Raw genomic sequence first — 20,461 nt, 5'->3', positions numbered from 1 at the left:
AAAATAATTCCCGTGTCCTCCTGAGAAGAAGGAATTGACTTCTTAATATCGGCTGGTATAATCTCTTCTAGGCCCTCTTCTGGACTCTCCTCGCCACCTAAACCAAATCTTCACCCGGATTGAACGACTTGAACTAAGTAGTCACATGTTCATTTTTGCCTCTTTTTTTGTTTTTCTTTTGGGACTCCAGATGTCAAATATACTCCATTTTACGGCTTTTATTTGAACCGGACTCTGCCTCCACAAGGTCTTAGGGTCACATTTAAGTGTACCCGGACGCGACAGGTCTACATATTTTTGTTAAGCGAGTTCGTTTATAGATTCTTCTTTTTTTAGATTTTATGTTATGCTACACGCGTTTGATCGCTTTAATCTCTGTAAAATTTTTATATTTGCTGCTTAATAATGGTGACATATTTTGCGCACCATTTCTTTTTTATAGGTGTTGGTGTCAGTAATAAGCTATATTTACTGTGTAATGATGGCGACATATTTTGCGTATTGTCTATTTTTATTACAGGTGTTGGCGTCAGTAAAAAGCTACTTTCATCAGATTATGTATAGTATCAAACGTGTCGTATTCTATGTAACTCATAATGATACATTTATGTATGCCTGTTTCTCCACTATCGTTATAGGGTTGGTTTTTTTTTTATTTCTCTATCCCCCTTTTCCCTTGTATATTGCCCTTCCCTGCCCTCTTTCCTACCCTTTTTCCTCATATTTTACCAATACCCTGTAAAAATTTTCAGAATACCAATAAAGATTATTGGAAAACACCCAGTTTTCGCAGAGGCAAGAAACTTACATTTTTGGCATCTGCATTGGTAGAGCTGCCCACCGGTGGGTTTTGAAACGTCGGTGACCAGGAGGAGCCAAGAAATGGATTCGACCAGATCGAACCACACAGCCCCACCATGTTTAGACTTAAGTGAAAGCTAATTTTGTCCTAAAACCTACAATACTTCTGTCACCCTGCTGTGAGCCTCGCAGCCTGAGTTATGGCATTCATAAGCTTTTTCAGAACTTTCAAAAGGGGAGTGCATGCCATAGCTCCGCCCATTCAGTGAGGTCATGGGACACAGGAAATCAATGGATGAATATCATTAAGGACAAAAATTTCCAGGAAGGATGGGAAATCTTGAAAAATGAGATTCTCAAAGCACAATCGTTAGCAACTCCAAAAAGATGGAATAGGAAGCATTTAAGGAAACCAGGATAGATGAACAAAGAACTTAAGTGCATGCTAAAAAGGAAGAAAGAAATGTCTATCAATTGGAAAGAGGGAGGCATATTTAAAGAAGAATATAATGCTGTCTGCAGAACCTGCAGGGCATAAATCAGATTATCTAAAGCTGACAATGAATTAAGGCTTGCAAGAGACGTCAAATGCAATAAAATAGGATTTTGGGGATATGTCAAATGTAAAAGAAAAGTCAAACATGCGATAGGATTTTTACAGGAAGAAAATGATTAAATGTTAAGACAGAATGTTGAGAAGGCCAAACTTTTAAATTCCTATTTTGCATCTGTTTTCTCTCAGAAAGGAAATGTAACATCAACTGATCTTCACTGTCCTACTAAGGGAATATAAGAATCCAGGGTATCTATAAACAGAAAGATAGTGAGGAAACACTTAGCTAACCTAAATCAATTCAAGTCTCCAGGTCCACATGAATTACACCCCAGAGTACTGAAGGAGATAACAGAAGAAATTTTTGAACCATTCTCCATAATCTTTGAAAAGTCAGGAAGAACCGGAGAAGTCCCAGAAGACAAGAGAAGAGAAAATGTTGTTCCTATCTTCAAAAAGGGCAAAAAGGTGGACCCAGGCAACTATAGGCCGGTGAGTCTGACTTCTATACAAGGAAAGATCTTTGAACAAATTAGTAAACAACATGTATGTAAGTACCTGGATAAGAGTGACGTGATTAAACAGAGTAAGCATGGGTTTGTAACTAATAAGTCATGTCAGACTAACTTAATTTCCTTCTATGACAGAATCACTGACTGGGTGGATCAGGGAAATGCTGTAGATATAGTATATTTTGATTTCAGCAAAGCATTTGATAAAGTATCTCACAGAATCTTTATTAAAAATGACTAAGTATGGAATGGACAAGGCAACTGTTAGGTGGATATATAACTGGCTTAGTGATCGGACCCAAAGAGTGGTCGTAAATGGCTGCACATCCAGTTGGAAGAATGTCTCAAGTGGGGTACCACAGGGCTCTGTCGTGGGCCCTGTATTGTTCAACATCTTTATCAATGATTTAGATGAAGGAATTGAGGGTACACTGATTAAATTTGCTGATGACACAAAGCTAGGAGGGATAGCTAATACTAGAGAAGAGAGAGGATTCAAAAATATATAAATAAACTGGATTAGTGGGCAGCAACTAACAGAATGTTTTTTTAACAGGGAAAAATGCAAAGTACTACATCTGGGCAATAAAAATGAAAATAGCATATACAGAATGGGAGGAATAGGGCTAAACAACAGCACCTGTGAAAAAGACTTGGGTATACTAATAGATCACAGACTGAACATGAGTCATCAGTGTGCTGCAGCAGCAAAAAAAGGCAAATACAATTCTAAGATTTATTAACAGAAGCATACAGTCTAGATCACGTGAAGTCATTATTGCCCTCTATTCCTCTTTGGTCAGACTTCATCTGCAATACTGTGTCCAGTTTTGGGCACCACATTTTAAAAAAGACATCAACAAACTGGAGCAAGTTCAGAGAAGAGCGACCAGAATGGTGACCGGTCTGCAAACCATGAGGAACGGTTGCAGGATCTGGGAATGTATAGCTTGCAAAAGAGAATATTGAGAGGAGACTTAATAGCTGTCTACAAATATCTGAAGGGTTGTCACATTGTAGAAGGATCATCCTTATTCTCATTTGCACAAGTAAAGACTAGAAGCAATGGGATGAAACTAAATGGGTGGAGACAGATTAGATATCAGAAAATCTTTTTGACAGGGTGATCAATGAGTGGAACAGGCTGTCACGAGAGGTGGTGAGTTCTCCTTCAATAGAAGTCTTCAAACAGAGGCTGGACAGACATCTGTATGGGATGATTTAGTGAATCCTGCTTTGAGCAGGGGTTTGGACTCGGTGGCCCAGAAGGACCATTCAAATTCTACCATTCTATGATTCTAGGGTATAAGGTTATGAACCCCATTTAGGAAGCTGTACTTCTGCCTGGGGATCAGATGTGGCAAGCTGTGCATTTTGACCTGCCACTCCTCATTGACTGATAAGTGCAAGTTCCCATTTTAATCCATTCTTATTTCGTAATTGTCTGTATATACTGTAATTGTATCGTATGTAACATCATTTTTATATTTTTGAAACACCTATCTTTTTCTGGAGTAAAACTATAAAACTTTACTAGCTTCGTTTTCCTTGCTCTAAAATGTATTGCCACATCCTCCGTGCTAAAACTATGCTACTGTTGGGTTGACTCCTGAACCGATAATGATTTTAATATCAGAACTAGGAGCTGGTGGCATCAAAGTGTGTTCTGGGGTATTTGGGTCGTCTCTCTCAGTGATGGACGGAGGTTATTATGAGTGTATTACCCGCCTGAGACTGGGGACATACATACCACCCTCCCTGCAGAGTTCCAAATAGCCAGTAGACGACCAAGCAGCCATTCTGGCAACTATTTATCATAGAATCATAGAATCGTAGAGTTGGAAGGGACCTCCTGGGCCATCTGGTCCAACCCCCTGCTCAAAGCAGGATTCGCTAAATCATCCCAGTCAGATGTCTGTCCAGCCTCTGTTTGAAGACTTCCATTGAAGGAGAACTCACCACTTCTCGTGGCAGCCTGTTCCACTCATTGATCACTCTAACTGTCAAAAAGTTTTTTCTAATATCTAATCTGTGTCTCCTCCCATTCAGTTTCATCCCATTGCTTCTAGTCTTTCCTTGTGCAAATGAGAATAAAGTTGATCCTTCTACAATGTGACAGCCCTTTAGATATTTGTAGACAGCTATTAAGTCTCCTCTCAGTCTTCTCTTTTGCAAACTAAACAATCCCAAATCCTGCAACCTTTCCTCATAAGACAGGGTTTGCAGACCGGTCACCATTCTGGTCGCTCTTTTCTGAACTTGCTCCAGTTTGTTGATATCTTTTTTAAAATGTGGTGCCCAAAACTGGACACAATATTCCAGATGAGGTCTGACCAAAGAGGAGTAGAGGGAAATAATGACTTCACGTGATCTAGACTGTATACTTCTGTTAATACATCCTAGAATTGCATTTGCCTTTTTTGCTGCTGCATCACACTGTTGACTCATATTCAGTCTGTGATCTATTAGTATACCCAAGTCTTTTTCACATGTGCTGTCACTTAGCCCTATTCCTCCCATTCTGTATATGCTTTTTTCATTTTTATTGCCCAGATGTAGTACTTTGCATTTCTCCCTGTTAAAAACCATTCTGTTAGTTGCTGCCCACTTCTCCAGTTTATTTATATCTTTTTGAATCCTCTCTCTCTCTTCTGTAGTATTAGCTATCCCTCCCAGCTTTGTGTCATCAGCAAATTTAATCAGTTTACCCTCAATTCCTTCATCTAAATCGTTGATAAAGATGTTGAACAATACAGGGTCCGGGACAGAGCCCTGTGGTACCCCACTTGAGACATTCTTCCAACTGGATGTGCAGCCATTTACGACCACTCTTTGGGTCCGATCACTAAGCCAGTTATGAATCCACCTAACAGTTGCCTTGTCCATTCCATACTTAGTCATTTTTTCAATACGGATTGTATGAGAGACTTTGTCAAATGCTTTGCTGAAGTCAAGATATACTATATCTACAGCATTTCCTTGATCCACCCAATCAGTGATTCCGTCATAGAAGGAAATTAAGTTAGTCTGACATGACTTATTAGTTACAAACCCATGCTGACTCTGTTTAATCACTTCATTCTTATCCAGGTACTGACATACATGTTGTTTAATAATTTATTCAAAGATCTTTCCTGGTATAGAAGTCAGACTCACCGGCCTATAGTTGCCTGGGTCCACCCTCTTCCCCTTTTTGAAGATAGGAACAACATTTGCTCTTCTCCAGTCTTCTGGCACTTCTCCTGTTCTCCAAGAATTTTCAAAGATTATGGAGAGGGGTTCAAAAATTTCTTCTGCTATCTCCTTCAGTACTCTGGGGTGTAATTCATCTGGACCTGGAGACTTGAATTCATTTAGGTTAGCTAAGTGTTTCCTCACTATCTTTCTGTTTATAGATATCCTGGATTCTTCTATTCCCTTAATAGGACAGTGAATAACAGTTGATGTTACATTTCCTTTCTGAGAGAAAACAGATGCAAAATAGGAATTTAAACGTTCAGCCTTCTCGGCATCCTGTCTTACCATTTCATCATTTTCATCCTGTAAAAATCCTATAGCATCTTTGACTTTTCTTTTACTTTTGACATATCCCCAAAATCCTTTATTATTGCTTTTGACATCTCTTGCAATCCTCAATTCATTTTCAGCTTTAGATAATCTGATTTGTGCCCTGCAGGTTCTGCAGACAGCATTATATTCTTCTTTAGATATGCCTCCCTCTTTCCATTTTATAAACATTTTTTTCTTCCTTTTTAGCATGTGCTTAAGTTCTGTGTTCATCCATCCTGGTTTCCTTAAATGCTTCCTATTCTTCCCTCCTTTCGTAATTGTTAACAACTGTGCTTTGATAATTTCATTTTTCAAGATTTCCCATCCTTCCTGGACATTTTTGTCTTTAAGGATATCTAGCCATTGGATTCCTCCAATTCTCTTTCTGAATCCCTTAAAATCTGCCTTTCTGAAATCTAACCTTGACGTCTGAGTCTTCACAGGTCTTCCGCCTCTAGTTATCCAGAATTCTAAAATAGCATGGTCGCTACCTCCTAGGGTCCCAGCCACTTTTACCTCCTCAACCATTTCCTCCCTGTTTATAAGGATTAGATCCAAGGTAGCAGTTCCCCTTGTTTTCTCCCCTACCTTTTGGAAGATAAAGTAGTCAGCAAGAGAGGATAAGAATTTCCTTGACCTGTTAGTTTTGCCTGAGAGAGATTCCCAACAAATGTCTGGATAGTCGAAATCTCCCATGACAACTATGTCATATTTTTTGGAGAACTTGGCCATTTGATGCATAAAGAGTTCATCCATATCTTCAGCTTGCACAGGCGGCCTGTAGTAAATGCCTACAATGGTGTCCTTTCCATTGTTCTGTCCTTGTATTCTTACCCAAACAGTTTCCACAGAACTCCCAGTCTCTGAAGCTTCAATCTCTGTGCAGATATACGCGTTTCTAACATACAATGCGACACCCCCTCCTCGTTTATCAAGTCTGTTTCTTGCAAATAAGTTGTATCCTTCTAGCCTTGTATTCCAATCATGTGTATCGTCCCACCAAGTTTCAGTGATTCCAATGACATCATATTTCTTTTCCTGTGTTAGTAGTTCCAATTCTCCTTGTTTGTTGCCCATGCTTTGTGCATTAGTATAGAAACATTTTAGTTTGTGTTAGGTTTCTCTTTCTCCAATATTTTTATTAATTAGATTCTTTTGTCTTTGTTCTTCCTTTCCACTTCTAATAGCAGAGTTCTCAATAGCATTTGTCAGGTGTATGGCTTTTTCTGGTCTTTTGCTTCCCTTCCCATGTTGTTCTAGTTTAAAGCTCTCCTTACAAGTGTAGCAAGGCGACTTCCAAATACATGCTTTCCAGTGCACCCCATCTCTAGCAAGTAGTCCATCGTATAAGTAATTCACTCCGTGATCCAGAAATCCAAATCTTTGCTGACGGCACCAACGACGTAGCCAGTTGTTCACCTGCAGAATCTTATTCCACCTCCTTGTTCCATGGCCATCCACTGGGAGGATGGAAGAGAAGACCACCTGCGCTCCCAGTTCTTTCACTTTCTTGCCTAAGTCTTCAAAGTCTCTGCAGATGGTTTCCAGGTCATTTCTTGCGGTGTCATTTGTCCCCACATGTAGTAGAAGGAATGGGTATTCATCTGTAGGTCTGAAGAGTCCTGATATCCTGTCAGACACATCTTTAATTCTTGCACCTGGAAGACAGCACATTTCTCTTGAAGTTATATCCGGTCTGCAGATGGCGGCCTCTGTTCCTCTCAACAGGGAATCCCCCATGACCACCACTCTCCGTTTCTTCTTCACAACATTTTTCTTTCTCCATCCAGGAGGACTCTGAAGGCGTACAAGGTTGCTGTTTGTTGGCAAAGTCTTATCCTGATGTATTTATTCATCGTTTTCCTGCGTGAGAGCCTGGTACTGGTTTCTGAGCAGTATGGGTGCTGACTGCCTCCTGATCCTCCTGCTTCTCTGGGTCACATGTCTCCATTCCTCTGTTTCTTCAGGTGCACTTCGAGTTTCTTCTCTTTCTGTAACATGATGAGATAATTCTGCTCTGTCCAAGAACTCTTCACCTTCCTTAATGATCTTCAACGTAGCTAACCTCTCTTCGAGATTTTGCAACTTTTCCTCCAACAGGGACACAAGCTTGCATTTGTGGCATGTGAAGTTTGGCTTTTCCACCGGTAAGTCTGTGAACATGTAGCAAGAAATGCAGCTCACCAAATGGCTCCTGGCCTCTTCCATATTGAGATTTCTTAAAAACGATGAAAGATGAGCCATAATGCGCGCGCCCATAGGTTTTCCGATTTCCTCTTTTCAGCTGCAACGGCCAAAACCCAGTGATCGTTGAACTCGCAGAGACTCTTCACTTATCCCAGAAGGCACTGGGAATATGCAAATGATCTCCTCAAGACTCTTCCCCTGGTTTTCCGATTTCGTCTTTTCAGCTGCAACGGCCAAAACCCAGTGATCGTTGAGCTCGCAGAGACTCTTCACTTATCCCAGAAGGCACTGGGAATATGCAAATGATCTCAAGACTCTTCCCCTGGTTAAAAGAGGTCTGGGTACACATGATGAGAGCATTATACTGCCTCTGTACAAATCCCTGGTTAGACCGCACATGGAGTACTGTGTACAGTTTTGGGCACCAGTGCTCAGGAAGGATATAATGAAACTACAGCGAGTACAAAGGAGGGCAACAAAATTAATAATGGGGATGGGGGAACTACAATACAAGAGAGATTAGCAAAATTAGGATTATTTAGTCTAGAAAAAAAGACAACTGATGGGGCGATCTAATAACCATGTATAAGTATATAAGGGGACGATACAAATATCTTGCCGAGGATCTGTTTATACCAAGGAAAGTGACGGTCACAAGGGGGCATTCTCTGCGTCTGGAGGAGAGGTTTTTCCACCAACATAGAAGAGGATTCTTTACTGTTAGGGCAGTGAGAATCTGGAATTCCTTGCCTGAGGAGATGGTGATGGCGAACTCAGTCGAGGGGTTCAAGAGAGACCTGGATTTCTTACTGGAGCATAACAATATTGTATCTTACAGTTTTTAGGTTCTTTAGAAGGACGTAGATCTGGGGATTTATTCTAACAGAATATAGGCTGAACTGGATGGACAAATGACAAATGTCTTTTTTCGGCCTTGCTAACTATGTTATTATACGTTACATGAACACCCAATTTCTTACATTATGGATGGTCCGAACAATGAAAGCAATTGTTACCATCCACCTTTCGTGTCTCCCCTATTTCCTCATAGATTGTAAGCTTGCGAGCAGGGCCCTCACTCCTCTTGGTATCTGTTGATCTATGTGTTTATTGTTATGCCGTAATGTCTATTGTCTGGTCAAGTCCCCTCTAAAAAGTGCTGCGGAATATGTTGGCGTTATAAAAATAAAATTATTATTATTATTCCTGCCTCAGCCAATTGGAAAGCACCACGCCCTACTAAAACTTGAAGCACATTGCCGGAAGCTGCCAGATACAGCCTTGTTCTCCTCTGGTTCAGCCATCTGTGCTCAGCTCCCGGCTTGTGTATTTGTTACCTGTTGACTACTCTTGCATCTTCTGATTTTGTATTTTCTCTACTATCCTAGTTGTGACCCGGCTATCTGACCATTCTTCTTGCCATGTCACACCACAGAACATAAATTTACAGCTTGGGCAATATTTTCCATTAAAAAGTATTAGATATTCAAGACAACTCTTTATAATATTGCAGAGATGCGGTGTCTTCAAATTTAGATCTTGGGCATTTGGAAGAGGCAAAGGCGACCGTTTTCTAAATACTACCACGAAGTTACAGGCTCACATAAGTGAGGCAGGCCAAGCCAAGCACAACTCATACAATATGAAACCGTAAACAAATAGACATAGAACAAAAAAAAAAAAAACAACATCTTACATCCTAAACAACAACGTAATATGAGGGGCAAGCTCCAGTACTAAACAGGACATTCACTCATTTATGGTGGACCATTGGAGCTACTATTGTGTTACAGTTGATGGACCGATGGTGTACTGTAACAATGTGAATGGCCTCTTTGAAGAACTGAATCAAGAGCATTTTGTTGCAGATTGGCGACTTCCCAGAGAAGTTTGAAAGCAGTGTTGCATCACAATGGAAATATGAAACCATCAATCCCTATTGCTCACTTATGTCATCTAAAGGAAAGATATGAAAATCTGTTAGTTATTTTGAATGCTACACAATATAAGCATCACTAATGGAATATCTGTGGAGATTTGAAAGTGATTGGTCTGCTAATGGGAATGCCAGGGGGTTTCACAGAATATTGTTGCTTCTTGTGTTTATGGGACAGTAGAAATACAGTAGAGCATTATGTTTGTCGTGATTGGGGACAGAGAAACATCTATGCTCCAGGTAGAGACAATGTTCAGCATTATCCTTTAGTTGCTCCAGCAAAAATCTTTCTTCCTCCACTACAGATAAAGTTGGGACTGGTGAAAAACTTAGAGTTCCTTCAGACACATCATCTCTATTAAGCTCTCTGATCTGAGGACCAACAAATTCCCCTTCCTTCAGTTTTGCTGGTGAAATGCTGGAGAATTTCTGTGAAATGTCCTGGAACCCTTATGAATTTGTCTTTTCCATGGCTATCACTAAGGCCTCTTTCACACATCAGTTTTTTAGAATCAGTCGCAATCCGTCAAAGTGTTCAAAAACCGGATCCAGCGCTGATTGTAAAAAACTGATGCACTGGATCCGTTGTTTTGATGGATCCCTCACAGCAGCCATAGGGGAGGATAGAGATAGAGAGAGATTTTTTTGTATGCCAGAATGGAAAACTCAGCTGTGGGGGTTAAATTAAAGAGAAATTTTCCGAGCATGCCCAGGATTCCGTCTTTTCATGGACAGCGACGGATCCTGCGCCCATAGGCTTCAACTGTAGTCAACGACGGATGGCGCTAGATCCGTCGCTGTCCGACTTTTCGACGTAGACAAAAAATGTTCCTATGTCTGGTGTCTCCGTCCGAAGGACAGAAAAATTCTAACGGATCCGTGGCACAGAACATGCGGCCATTCATCGCAATCCGTCGCTAATACAAGTCTATGAGAAAAAAAAGATAGATTGTGACTGATGGCAAAACACTGATGTGTGAAAGAGGCCTTAGGAAAACAAAAATCTCCACAATATGTTGAAGGTGTTGAGGAACTGCTAAATGCATACCAGTGTCTTGGATGTCGCAAGTCTCTGAAAATGCACTTTTTTGCATTCACATTTAGATTTCTTCCCTCAAAATCTTGAGGATGTAAGCGATGAACACGGCGAGCGGTTTCACCAGGACAGTAAAGTAATGGAGCACCACTACCAGGGATTTTGGAATGACTCAATGATGGCAGATTACTAGAGTTGAGCGAAACAGGTCGGCCAGATTCATAAGTCGCCGACCACAGCGTGAAGTCGGCCATGCGGTCGTCGACCTGAGCGCCAAAGTCAGTTGTCCCAGAATGCCTGCACGTGACTTTTTTTTCAGCCAATAAGCAAGGACGTACACTGTGGGCAACAAGATGACATGTGCAGCGTCCGGGGGTGTAGCGTTCAGGGAGAAGACATGTGCAGAGTCCAGAGAGAGAGAGATTTCGCCGCCTCTAGGGTTAAGACTCATGCCAGCAAAAATCCGGGCATTCGCACTTTAAAAAAAACGGTCCATTATGTAGGTGTGTTTACTGTACTCCACTCACTGCCGACTTTTATTCCTCATTGACTTGCATTGGGTTTCATGTTTCAGTCGGACCTACGACTTTTCCCGATAGTCGGCCGATTTTGCTCGACTCGACTTTTGAGAAAGTCGGGTTTCATGAAACCCGACTCGACCCTAAAAAAGGCAAAGTCGCTCATCTCTACAGATTACTGTTGGATGTTATATAGGGACAACCCTGAAAATCATATCGACGACAGTCTAATGTCAAACACTTTTAATTTCTGCTCATATTTTGCATGTGAAATTATTTTGGTTCAATAAAAGCTGTTTTGTAAGGTGAATCATTTTTTTCTGATATGTAGATTTCTGACTTCTTAATGTCACCAGTATATTTCCTATACCTTATAATAATGATGCTGCTCCATGGAAACTATACGTGCTACAGAAAAACTATATATATTTATGAAATCAGGACAAACAGATGATTCAGAAAAGTACAAAGTCACCTGCGATGATTACAAAAAATATTTTTTGTAGACCTGTGATTTATGACGTGGAGTCAGTCCATGAAACCAGGGCTTAAGTCACTCCAACACATCTCCTGCAGGCATGAATAAATGTATATTACAGATATCAGCCACGCACAGCTTAGAGATATATCATGGCACATGTGGAATGTTTTATGTAGTTTCTCGCGACCCTGTTTGAAGTCAGTCAATTTTAAATTGAAAAGTCAGGATAAAGGGAAACTGTGTTGCTATTGTACAGAAATTCACACTTGGCCCTCACTGCACATTTAATGTTGTCAATCATAAAGACGAAGTTTGGCTAGAAGACTGGACCTGGTCTTGTAGGAACCATATGAGCACATTCAGCAGCACAGAGGGAGAGAAGGTAGATTCATCCAATAAGATATCAGGATTCTAGGAAGCCAACAGCATCATTACCATACACTTTCTCTTAGAGGCCCATCTTAATATTTTTCTTCAAGTGATTTTCTAACTTGTCCACACATTCTACGTACGCAGTCATTTGGCCTTTTAGTTTACAAATCTGGGCAGGTAATGGTCAGTGACTTCTAATCCCAGGGGGTAGGTGGATCCTCCAGGTTGTAACTTCTATAGAAAAGGGCTTTCAATGACCAACATCATTTGAACCGTTTTGGGTGGAGTAACATGTTGTGGTCTAACGGCAAAATGGTGATCACACAATTGTGATATGGCCAGACTACACCATCGATAAAGCAGCCACAGCCGGTGACTGAGAAGAATCTGTGACTTCTCTATGTTTAGTGGTTACTACTTATCGGGGTATTCTATGGAGCATCTTATGGGGGCATAATCAATGGAACATCTTATGGGAGCATATGCTCCATAGATTCTTATCGGGGCATATTCTATGGAGCATTTAATTGGAGCATAATCTATGGAGCATCTTATGGGGGCCTATTCTACGGAGCATCTTATGCGGCAGCATATGGGGTCTATTCTGTGGAACATCTTATGGGACGTATTTTATGGAGCAACTTATGGGGCAGCATAATCTATGGAGCATCTTATGGGGGCATATTCTATGGAGCATCTTATGGGGTCATAACCTTTATGGAGCAGCATATGGGGCATATTATTCTATGGAGCATATTATGGGGCCATTATTAACATTTATGGAGCATTATATGGGATTTATTTTGTATAGAGCATCTTATGGAGCCATCATGAACTTTATGGAGCATTATATGGGGCTCCTGATTCAATATGGATATTCAAAAACATTTAACCTACTGATGTCTCAATTATTTTACTTTTACTGTATCTAGTTTTATTTTTGAAATTTACCAGTAGCTGCTGCATTTTTCACCCTAGGCTTATACGCGAGTCAATAAGTTTTCCCAGTATTTGTGGCAAAATTAGGGGGGTCTGCTTATACACGGGTCGGCTTATACACGAGTATATACTGTACCTGGTGATGTGAGGGGTTGGAGAACCTCCATCATGACGTCCTTGTACAGATCTTTGTGTCCTTCTAAATACTCCCATTCCTTCATGGAGAAATAGACAGCGACATCCTGACTCCTTATAGGAACCTGAAACATACAATGATACCGTCATCCCCCCCGGTCCCTTCATAGCATTATTGCATAATTTTACAGCATTCCCAGCAGTGTCACCTCTCCAGTCAGCAGCTCAATCATCTTGTAGATGAGTTCTAGGATCTTCTGGTCATTGATGTCTTCATGTATCATGGGGTGAGGAGGAGGCCCCGTGATTGGGCTCATGAGTCTTCCCCATCCCTCAGACACAGGGTCCTGACAGCGCTCACTAGAGGTCTTCTTCACTACTGTGTAATCCTGTTTACGGAGAGACACATTAATAAATCTCACTACAGACATTCCCTGAGTCCTCACCTCTCCAGTTCTGTCCATTTCTTATTTCCATAGATAAGAATGATATAATGTGACGTCATCAGAATCTCTCACCTCTCCAGTAAGCCGGAAGAGGATCTCTAGGGTGAGGTGTAATATCCTCTCCGCCATCTTGTCTCTGTTCATATCCATCCTTGATGAGTAAATCAGGAAAATTCTCTTATATAGAAGATCTTCACTGAGAGGATCCGATATCGTAGAGACCTGAAAGAGAAAATAAATCGATGTAACATCATAAAAATCTCGTGTAATAATTGTCATGAAAATATAAACATTTTCCAGGGGTTCAATTACACCTCTAGAACTTTCCGCTGCATCTACTGGGACTGACACGCTGCCCTTCCCCCCATTAGGTTTGTACAGTACACACAAATAGCTGCAGTCTCTCTCCACCAGCACTGTGTAATTCTATCTCACTCTTTCCCCCCTCCCTCAGGAACGTGTTTGTGATCAGCTCACTCAGCCGTTGTGCAAGAGCACATGGTTTTGAAAATCCCTTTGTTCCTTAACCCCCTTTACTCCCAAGGGTGGTTTGCACGTTAAAGCCTGGGCCAATTTTTACAATTCTGACCACTGTCCCTTTATGAGGTCATAACTATGGAATGATTCCATGGATCCCGGTGATTCTGACATTGCTTTTTTGTGACATATTGTACTTCATGTTAGTGGTAAAACTTAATTCATATAACTTGCATTCATTTGTGAAAAAAATGTAAATTTGGCAAAAATTTGGAAAATTTCACAATTTTCCAACTTTGAAATTTTATGCGCTTAAATCACACAGATATGGCACACAAAAAGCTTAATAAGTAACATTTCCCACATTTTGGAACCAAAATGTTTTTAGTAAGTTATAAGGGTTAAAAGTTGACCAGCGATTTCTTTTTTTTTTTTTTTAGGGACCACATCACATTTGAAGTCACTTTGAGGGGTCTACATGAAAGAAAATACCCAAAATTGATACCATTCTAAAAACTGTACCCCCCAAGGTGCTCAAAACCACATTCAAGAAGTTTATTAACCCTTCAGATGCTTCACAGGAATTTTTTGAATGTTTAAAAAAAAAATGAACATTTAACTTTTTTCACAAAATAAATTACTTCAGGTCCAATTTTTTTAATTTTACAAAGGGTAAAAGGAGAAAATGGACTGCAAAAGTTATTCTGCAATTTGTCCTGAGTACGCTGATACCTGATATGTGCGGGGCAACCACTGTTTTGGCGCATGGCAGAGCTCAGAAGGGAAGGAGCGACGTTTGACAAAATTGTCTGGAATTCAGATCGGACACCATGTCACGTTTGGAGAGCTTCTGATGTGCCTAAACAGTGGAAACCTCCCACAATTGACCCCATTTTGGAAACTAGACCCCCCAAGGAACTTATCTAGATATGTGGTGAGAACCTTGAACCCCAGGGGCTTCACAAAAGATTATAACGTACAGCCATACAATTAAAAAATCATATTTTTTCCACAAAAATGATCTTTTCACCCCCAATTTTTCTATTCCCAAGGGTAACAGGACTCCAAAGGTTATTGTGCAATTTGTCCTCAGTATGCCGATACCCCATATGTGGGGGTAAACGACTATTTGGGCGTATGGCAGAGCTCCGAAGGGAAGCAGCACTATTTGACCTTTTTGGCTGGAATTGAGATTGGACGCCATGTTGCATTTGGAAAGCCCCTGATGTGCCTAAACAGTGGAAACCCCCACAAATGACACCATTTGGAAATTAGACCCTCCAATGAACTTATCTAGATGTGTGGTGAGCACTATTAACCCCCAAGTGCTTCACAGACGTTTATAATGCCCGGGCATTAAAATAAAAAAATCATATTTGAAAAAATTTGTCCTGAGTACGCCAATACCCCATATGTGGGAGAAAACTACTGTATGGGCACACATCGGGGCTTGGAAGGGAAGTAATGAAGTTTTGGAATGCAGACTTTGATGGAATGGTCTGCGGGTGTCATGTCGCGTTTGGAGAGCCCCTGATGTGGCTAAACTGTTGAAATCCCCCACAAGTGACCCAATTTTGGAAACTAGACCGCCAAGTAACTTTCTATATATCTATATCTTCACAGAAGTTTATAACATAGAGCCATAAAAATAAAAAAATCATTTATTTTCAAGAAAAATGATATTTTTGTCCCCACTTTTTTATTTTCCCAAGGGAAACAGGAGAATTTGGACCCCAAAAGTTATTGTGCAATTTGTCCTGAGTAGGCTGATACCCTATATGTGGGGGTAAACCACTGTTTGGGCGCATGGCAGAGCTTGGAAGGGAAGGGGAGCAGTTTGACTTTTTCAACGCAGAATTGGCTGGAATTGAGATCAGACGCCATGTTGCATTTGGAGAGCCCCTGATGTGCCTAAACAGTGGAAACCCCACAATTCTAACTACAACCCTAACCCCAACACACTCCTAACCCTAATCTCAGTCCTAACCCTAACCTCAGCCCTAACCCTAATGGGAAAATGGAAATAAATACCTTTTTTAATTTTATTTTTCCCTAACTAAGGGGGTGATAAAGGGGGGTTTGATTTACTATTTTTAGTGGGGTTTTATGTTTGGCAGCTGTCATACGCTAAGATACTTTCTATTGTTAAAATAGTTTTTGCATCACCACATTTTGAGAGCTATAATTTTTCCACATTTTGACCCACCGAGTCATGAGAGGTCTTATTGCGGAACAAGTTGACATTTTTATTGGTACCATTTTTGGGCATGTAACATTTTTTGATCGTTTTTTATTCCGATTTTTGGGACGCAGAATGAACAAAAAACAGCATTTCATGAATTTCTTTTGGGGGGGTTTGCACCCATCCACGTGTGGTAAAAATAGATAAAGCAATTTTATTCTTCGGGTCAGTACGATTACAGCGATACCTCATTTATGTCTTTTTTTATGTTTTGGCGCTTTTATGCAATGAAAACAATTTTATATAAAAAAATAATTATTTTTGCATCGCTTCATTCTGCGAGCTATAACTTTCTTATTTTTTCGCTGATGATGCTGTATGGTGGCTCGATTTTTGTGGGACAAGATGACGTTTTCAGCGGTACCATGTTTATTTATATACTTCTTTTTGATCGCGTGTTATTGCACTTTTTGTTTGGCGGTATGATGATAAAGCATTGTTTTTTGCTTTGTTTTTTAATTTTAAGGGGTTCACTAAAGGGGTTAACTAGTGGGACAGTTTTATAGGGCGGGTCGTTACGGACGCGGCGATTCTAAATATGTGTACTTTTGTTGTTTTTTTTATTTCCAAAAAATAAATTTATTAGAGAATATTTTTTTTTTTAATTAATTTAGGGATTTTTTATAAATTACTTTTACACGTGTTTTTATTTCTTTTTTTACTTTATTTTATTGTCCCAGGGGGAGACATCACTGTCTAGTGTCAGATCGCTAATCTGACACTTTAAACAGGGATGTGTCAGATCAGCGATCTGACAGGCGCTGCTGCAGGCTTTCTCAGCGCCTGCTCTCAGCAGGCACTGAGGAAGCCACCTCCCTGCAGGGAAAGAGACTCTTGGAGTAGCGCAGCAAATCGCGCTGCTCTGGGGGACTGAGGGAAGCATGCAGGGAGCCCCCTCCATGCCCGATGCTTCCCTATGCCCCCGGTACACTGAGATCATGTTTGATCGCAGTGTGCCAGGGGTTAATGTGCCGGGGGCGATCCGTGACTGCCCCTGACACATAGTGCTGGGTGTCAGCTGTGATAATCACAGCCCCCGTGAGCGCCGCTGATCGCGCTGGACATACTATTCCGTCCTTGGGACTTAGGTCCTAGATCACATGGATGGAATAGTACGTCCAATGTAGGAAAGGTTTAAGGACCAAATATAATGGCGCAGAATATTCATGGAAGCAGGAACTTTATATTTCTGGAAAGTGCAGGGTTAGAGCTATCAACAGGCGGGTTTTAAAGCTTTGGCGCCTATCCGGAATCAAGAAAAGGGTTCCCGCCATCCACTAGCCCGCAGGTAGTTCATGTTTGGTATCGAAAATAGGTATTAGACCTACTGGTAATTTTGTTTCCAGAAGTCCTTCCTGAGAGCACCATGGAGGACATCCTCCTCCTCCTTACAGGAACAGGAAAGCACACGATAGGTTAAAAGGTCCCGTCACACCCCCTTTCCCTCAGTGATTTCACGAGTACCACAGTGTGGATAGTGCAAATAACACTTTAATGACAGAATTATATTAAAGCATATGACATAACATGAACAGGGAGGGAACTACCTGTGCTGTCAGGATGGACTCCTGGAAACATCATTACCGGTAGGTCTAATACCTATTTTCCAGGACGTCCACCTGACAGCACCATGGAGAGTACCAAAGCACCTCCTCAGGGTGGGATTACTGCCTGGAGAACCTTTCTCCCAAATGTGGTCTGTTGACCAGATAGGACAGCACGCTTGTAGTGCTTGCAGTATGTGTCAAATCTGGCCCAAGTTGCTGCCCTACAGATTTGATCCACCGATGCGCCTGCTCGCTTGGCCCAAGAGGCAGATACCGCTCTGGTAGAGTGAACCCTTAGGGTATCTGGCAGGTTAGCACCTTCAGATTGGTAGACATTTGAGATTACCAAAGTAATCCATCTTGCGATGGATGCCTTAGAGGCTTTTTCCATTTATTTTTTCCCCCAAAAAGGATGAAAAGGTTTGGGCCAATACACCAACTGTTAGTGGCCTCTAAATAGTCTATAATGGCATGTCTCACATCCAGAGAATGGAGACTCTGTTCCTTCTCATTGCGAGGGTTGTCACAGAAGGATGGTAACAATATCTCCTGGTTTAAATTTTGACTAGAGGCTACCTTCGGAACAAATGCCGGGTCTAATCTCAGGATTATATGGTCTTCTCTGATTTGGAGATATGGGTCTCTGGTGGACAGGGCCTGGATCTCACCAATTCTCTTAGCCGTAGTGATGGCTCCGAGAAATGTCGTCTTCTGAATGAGGGTCTCTTGTTGTGAGTTCATTCTCTGGTTCACCAGTGGTGAGTTCTCCTTCCAGACTCCCTCTGGTGGTAACAGGAGGTAGTGAGTCTGATTTCATTGAGGATGACGATTGGACCTCAGGAATCTCAGACTGGATTTAAGACAGCCGACGCTCTATCCTGTTGCTGGTGATTCCTTCTGGCTTGTCAGCTCTTGGTTTTCAGCTCTCTTCCAGTCTTCTAAAACTAAGTTTTTTTCTGCTAATGTTCTCACTTGATTTTGTTGGTCTATAAAGTTTTTTGTGTGGTCAGCCAGCCCCGGCTGGGGGCTGCGCTGAATCTCCACCCTTATTTATCTGTATTTGCCAATTTGCTTTTTTTGTCCTTTATTAGATTGGCCTCTTTTTTGCTCTGTCTCAGAATATTTCAGAGTGCTGATATAGTGGGAGAAGTCTAGTGACTTCAGGGTTAATTTTGCTATCAGAAGTGTTGGACATTATTTTTGTAGGGTTTTTTGCAGGTTGCAGACAGTGTCTCTCCTTTCCTTTCTAGTTAGTTTGGGCCCCATCGTTTGCTCAACCTATTTTCCTGCCTGTGTTTGTGCTTTCATCTTGTTTCACCGTCAATACGTGTGGGGGCTGTCTTTCCTTTGGGGTCTGCTCTGGGGCAGTTAGTTTTCAGCTTTTCATGCTTCAGGCTTATGTAGTCCTCCGGCTGTGACGAAGCGCCTAGGAACATCGTAGGTACGCTCCACGGCTGCTGCTAGTTGTGTGGTAGGATCAGGGATCTGCAATCTGCATAGTTACCAACCTCTCTGGTTTTCTGTGACTTAGCTTTTTTTGCTTTTTTCTCCTCGGTGACCCATTCATAACAGCCTCCTCACTGGGGCCATAAGGATTCTTACATAGGGATCTGAGGACCAAGCTAAGGTCCCAAGGCGGGGTGAGCTGCCTGATTGTAGGGTGTAGCCGTTGTGTGGCCCTTATGAACCTTACTACTCAAGGATAAGAAGCCAGGGGGTAATCGAAGAAGGAGCTCAGGGCCGAAATCTGGACCTTTAAAGTGCTGGTCTTTATTAAACCCCAACTGCAGGAAGTTTAGGACGCTAGGGAGGTCAGTGGTACCTGCCAAGAAGTCGGACCTGCCACCCTCCAGACAGAAACTCTTCCATATCTTTAGGTATATTGCGGATGTGAACGGTTTCCTGCTGGCCTGTAGAGTAGATATGACCTGATCTGATATGCCTTTTGCCTTCAGGATGTCCCTTTCAGGATCCAGGCCGAGGGGTGAAGTCTTACTGGATTCGGGTGGCGTATTGGGCCTTGGTGGATGACATCTTTCTTCAGAGGGAGCTTGATTGGGCTTCCCACTGCCATGGCGCCTAGAAGCCAGCTTCTCGGCTAGTATGGGACAACCATAATCACCTATGCGCTATCCTCGCGGATTTTAATGAGTACCGCCGAGATGAGTGCCAGCGGTGGGAATGCGTATGAGAGGGGTTTTTCCCAGACCAGGCTCAGAGCATCTATGCCTTCCGGATGGTCCATAGGGTTCAGGAAGTAGAATCTGGAGACCTTCGAGTTTTTTCGGTTTGCGAATAGGTCTATTCTGGGGGTCCCCCAACGCTGACACAGTTGGTGGAGTATCTCCTGTTTCAGCTCCCACTCTGTCGGGCAGACTTGCTGTCTGCTCAGGTAGCCCGCTACCCCCTTCTGGGAACCCTCCAGGTGAATTGCGGTTACTGAGAGGACTAAGCCTTCTGCCCAGGAAAATATTCTCTCCGCGAGGGCCTGGAGCGGTCGATGCCTGGGATCTCCCTGGTGCTTCAGGAACGAAACTGCTGTCACATTGTCGGACAATATTCGGACATGTTGATTCTTTAGGGTCGTCCAGTTTTGTTTTAGGGTTTCCCAAACCGCATAAAGTTCCCTGAAATTGGAGGATCTGTCTCTGATTTCTTCTGGCCATTTTCCCTGAAAGATCTTCCCTTCTACATGAGCTCCGCATCCCCACGTGCTGGCGTCTGTGGTGA

The 20,461-nt window shown here is 41.9% G+C and overlaps 1 protein-coding gene and 1 pseudogene across 4 annotated transcripts in view; both read right to left on the bottom strand.

The window, feature by feature from the left end:
* LOC141047225 (uncharacterized) overlaps nt 1–20,461 on the bottom strand; it is a 358,189-nt pseudogene that overhangs the window by 222,659 nt on the left and 115,069 nt on the right.
* The window catches only part of LOC141047234 (uncharacterized), a 659,661-nt gene that overhangs the window by 545,811 nt on the left and 93,389 nt on the right, over nt 1–20,461 (bottom strand). The gene's annotated exons all lie outside the window — the stretch shown is intronic.

The sequence above is a fragment of the Dendrobates tinctorius genome, unplaced genomic scaffold, assembly GCF_039654945.1.
Source record: "Dendrobates tinctorius isolate UK_male_01 unplaced genomic scaffold, ASM3965494v1 ptg000126l, whole genome shotgun sequence".
Classification (NCBI taxonomy): domain Eukaryota; kingdom Metazoa; phylum Chordata; class Amphibia; order Anura; family Dendrobatidae; genus Dendrobates; species Dendrobates tinctorius.
The sequence above is the reverse complement of the archived record's forward strand: the minus strand, read 5'-3'. Positions and strand labels throughout refer to the sequence as shown.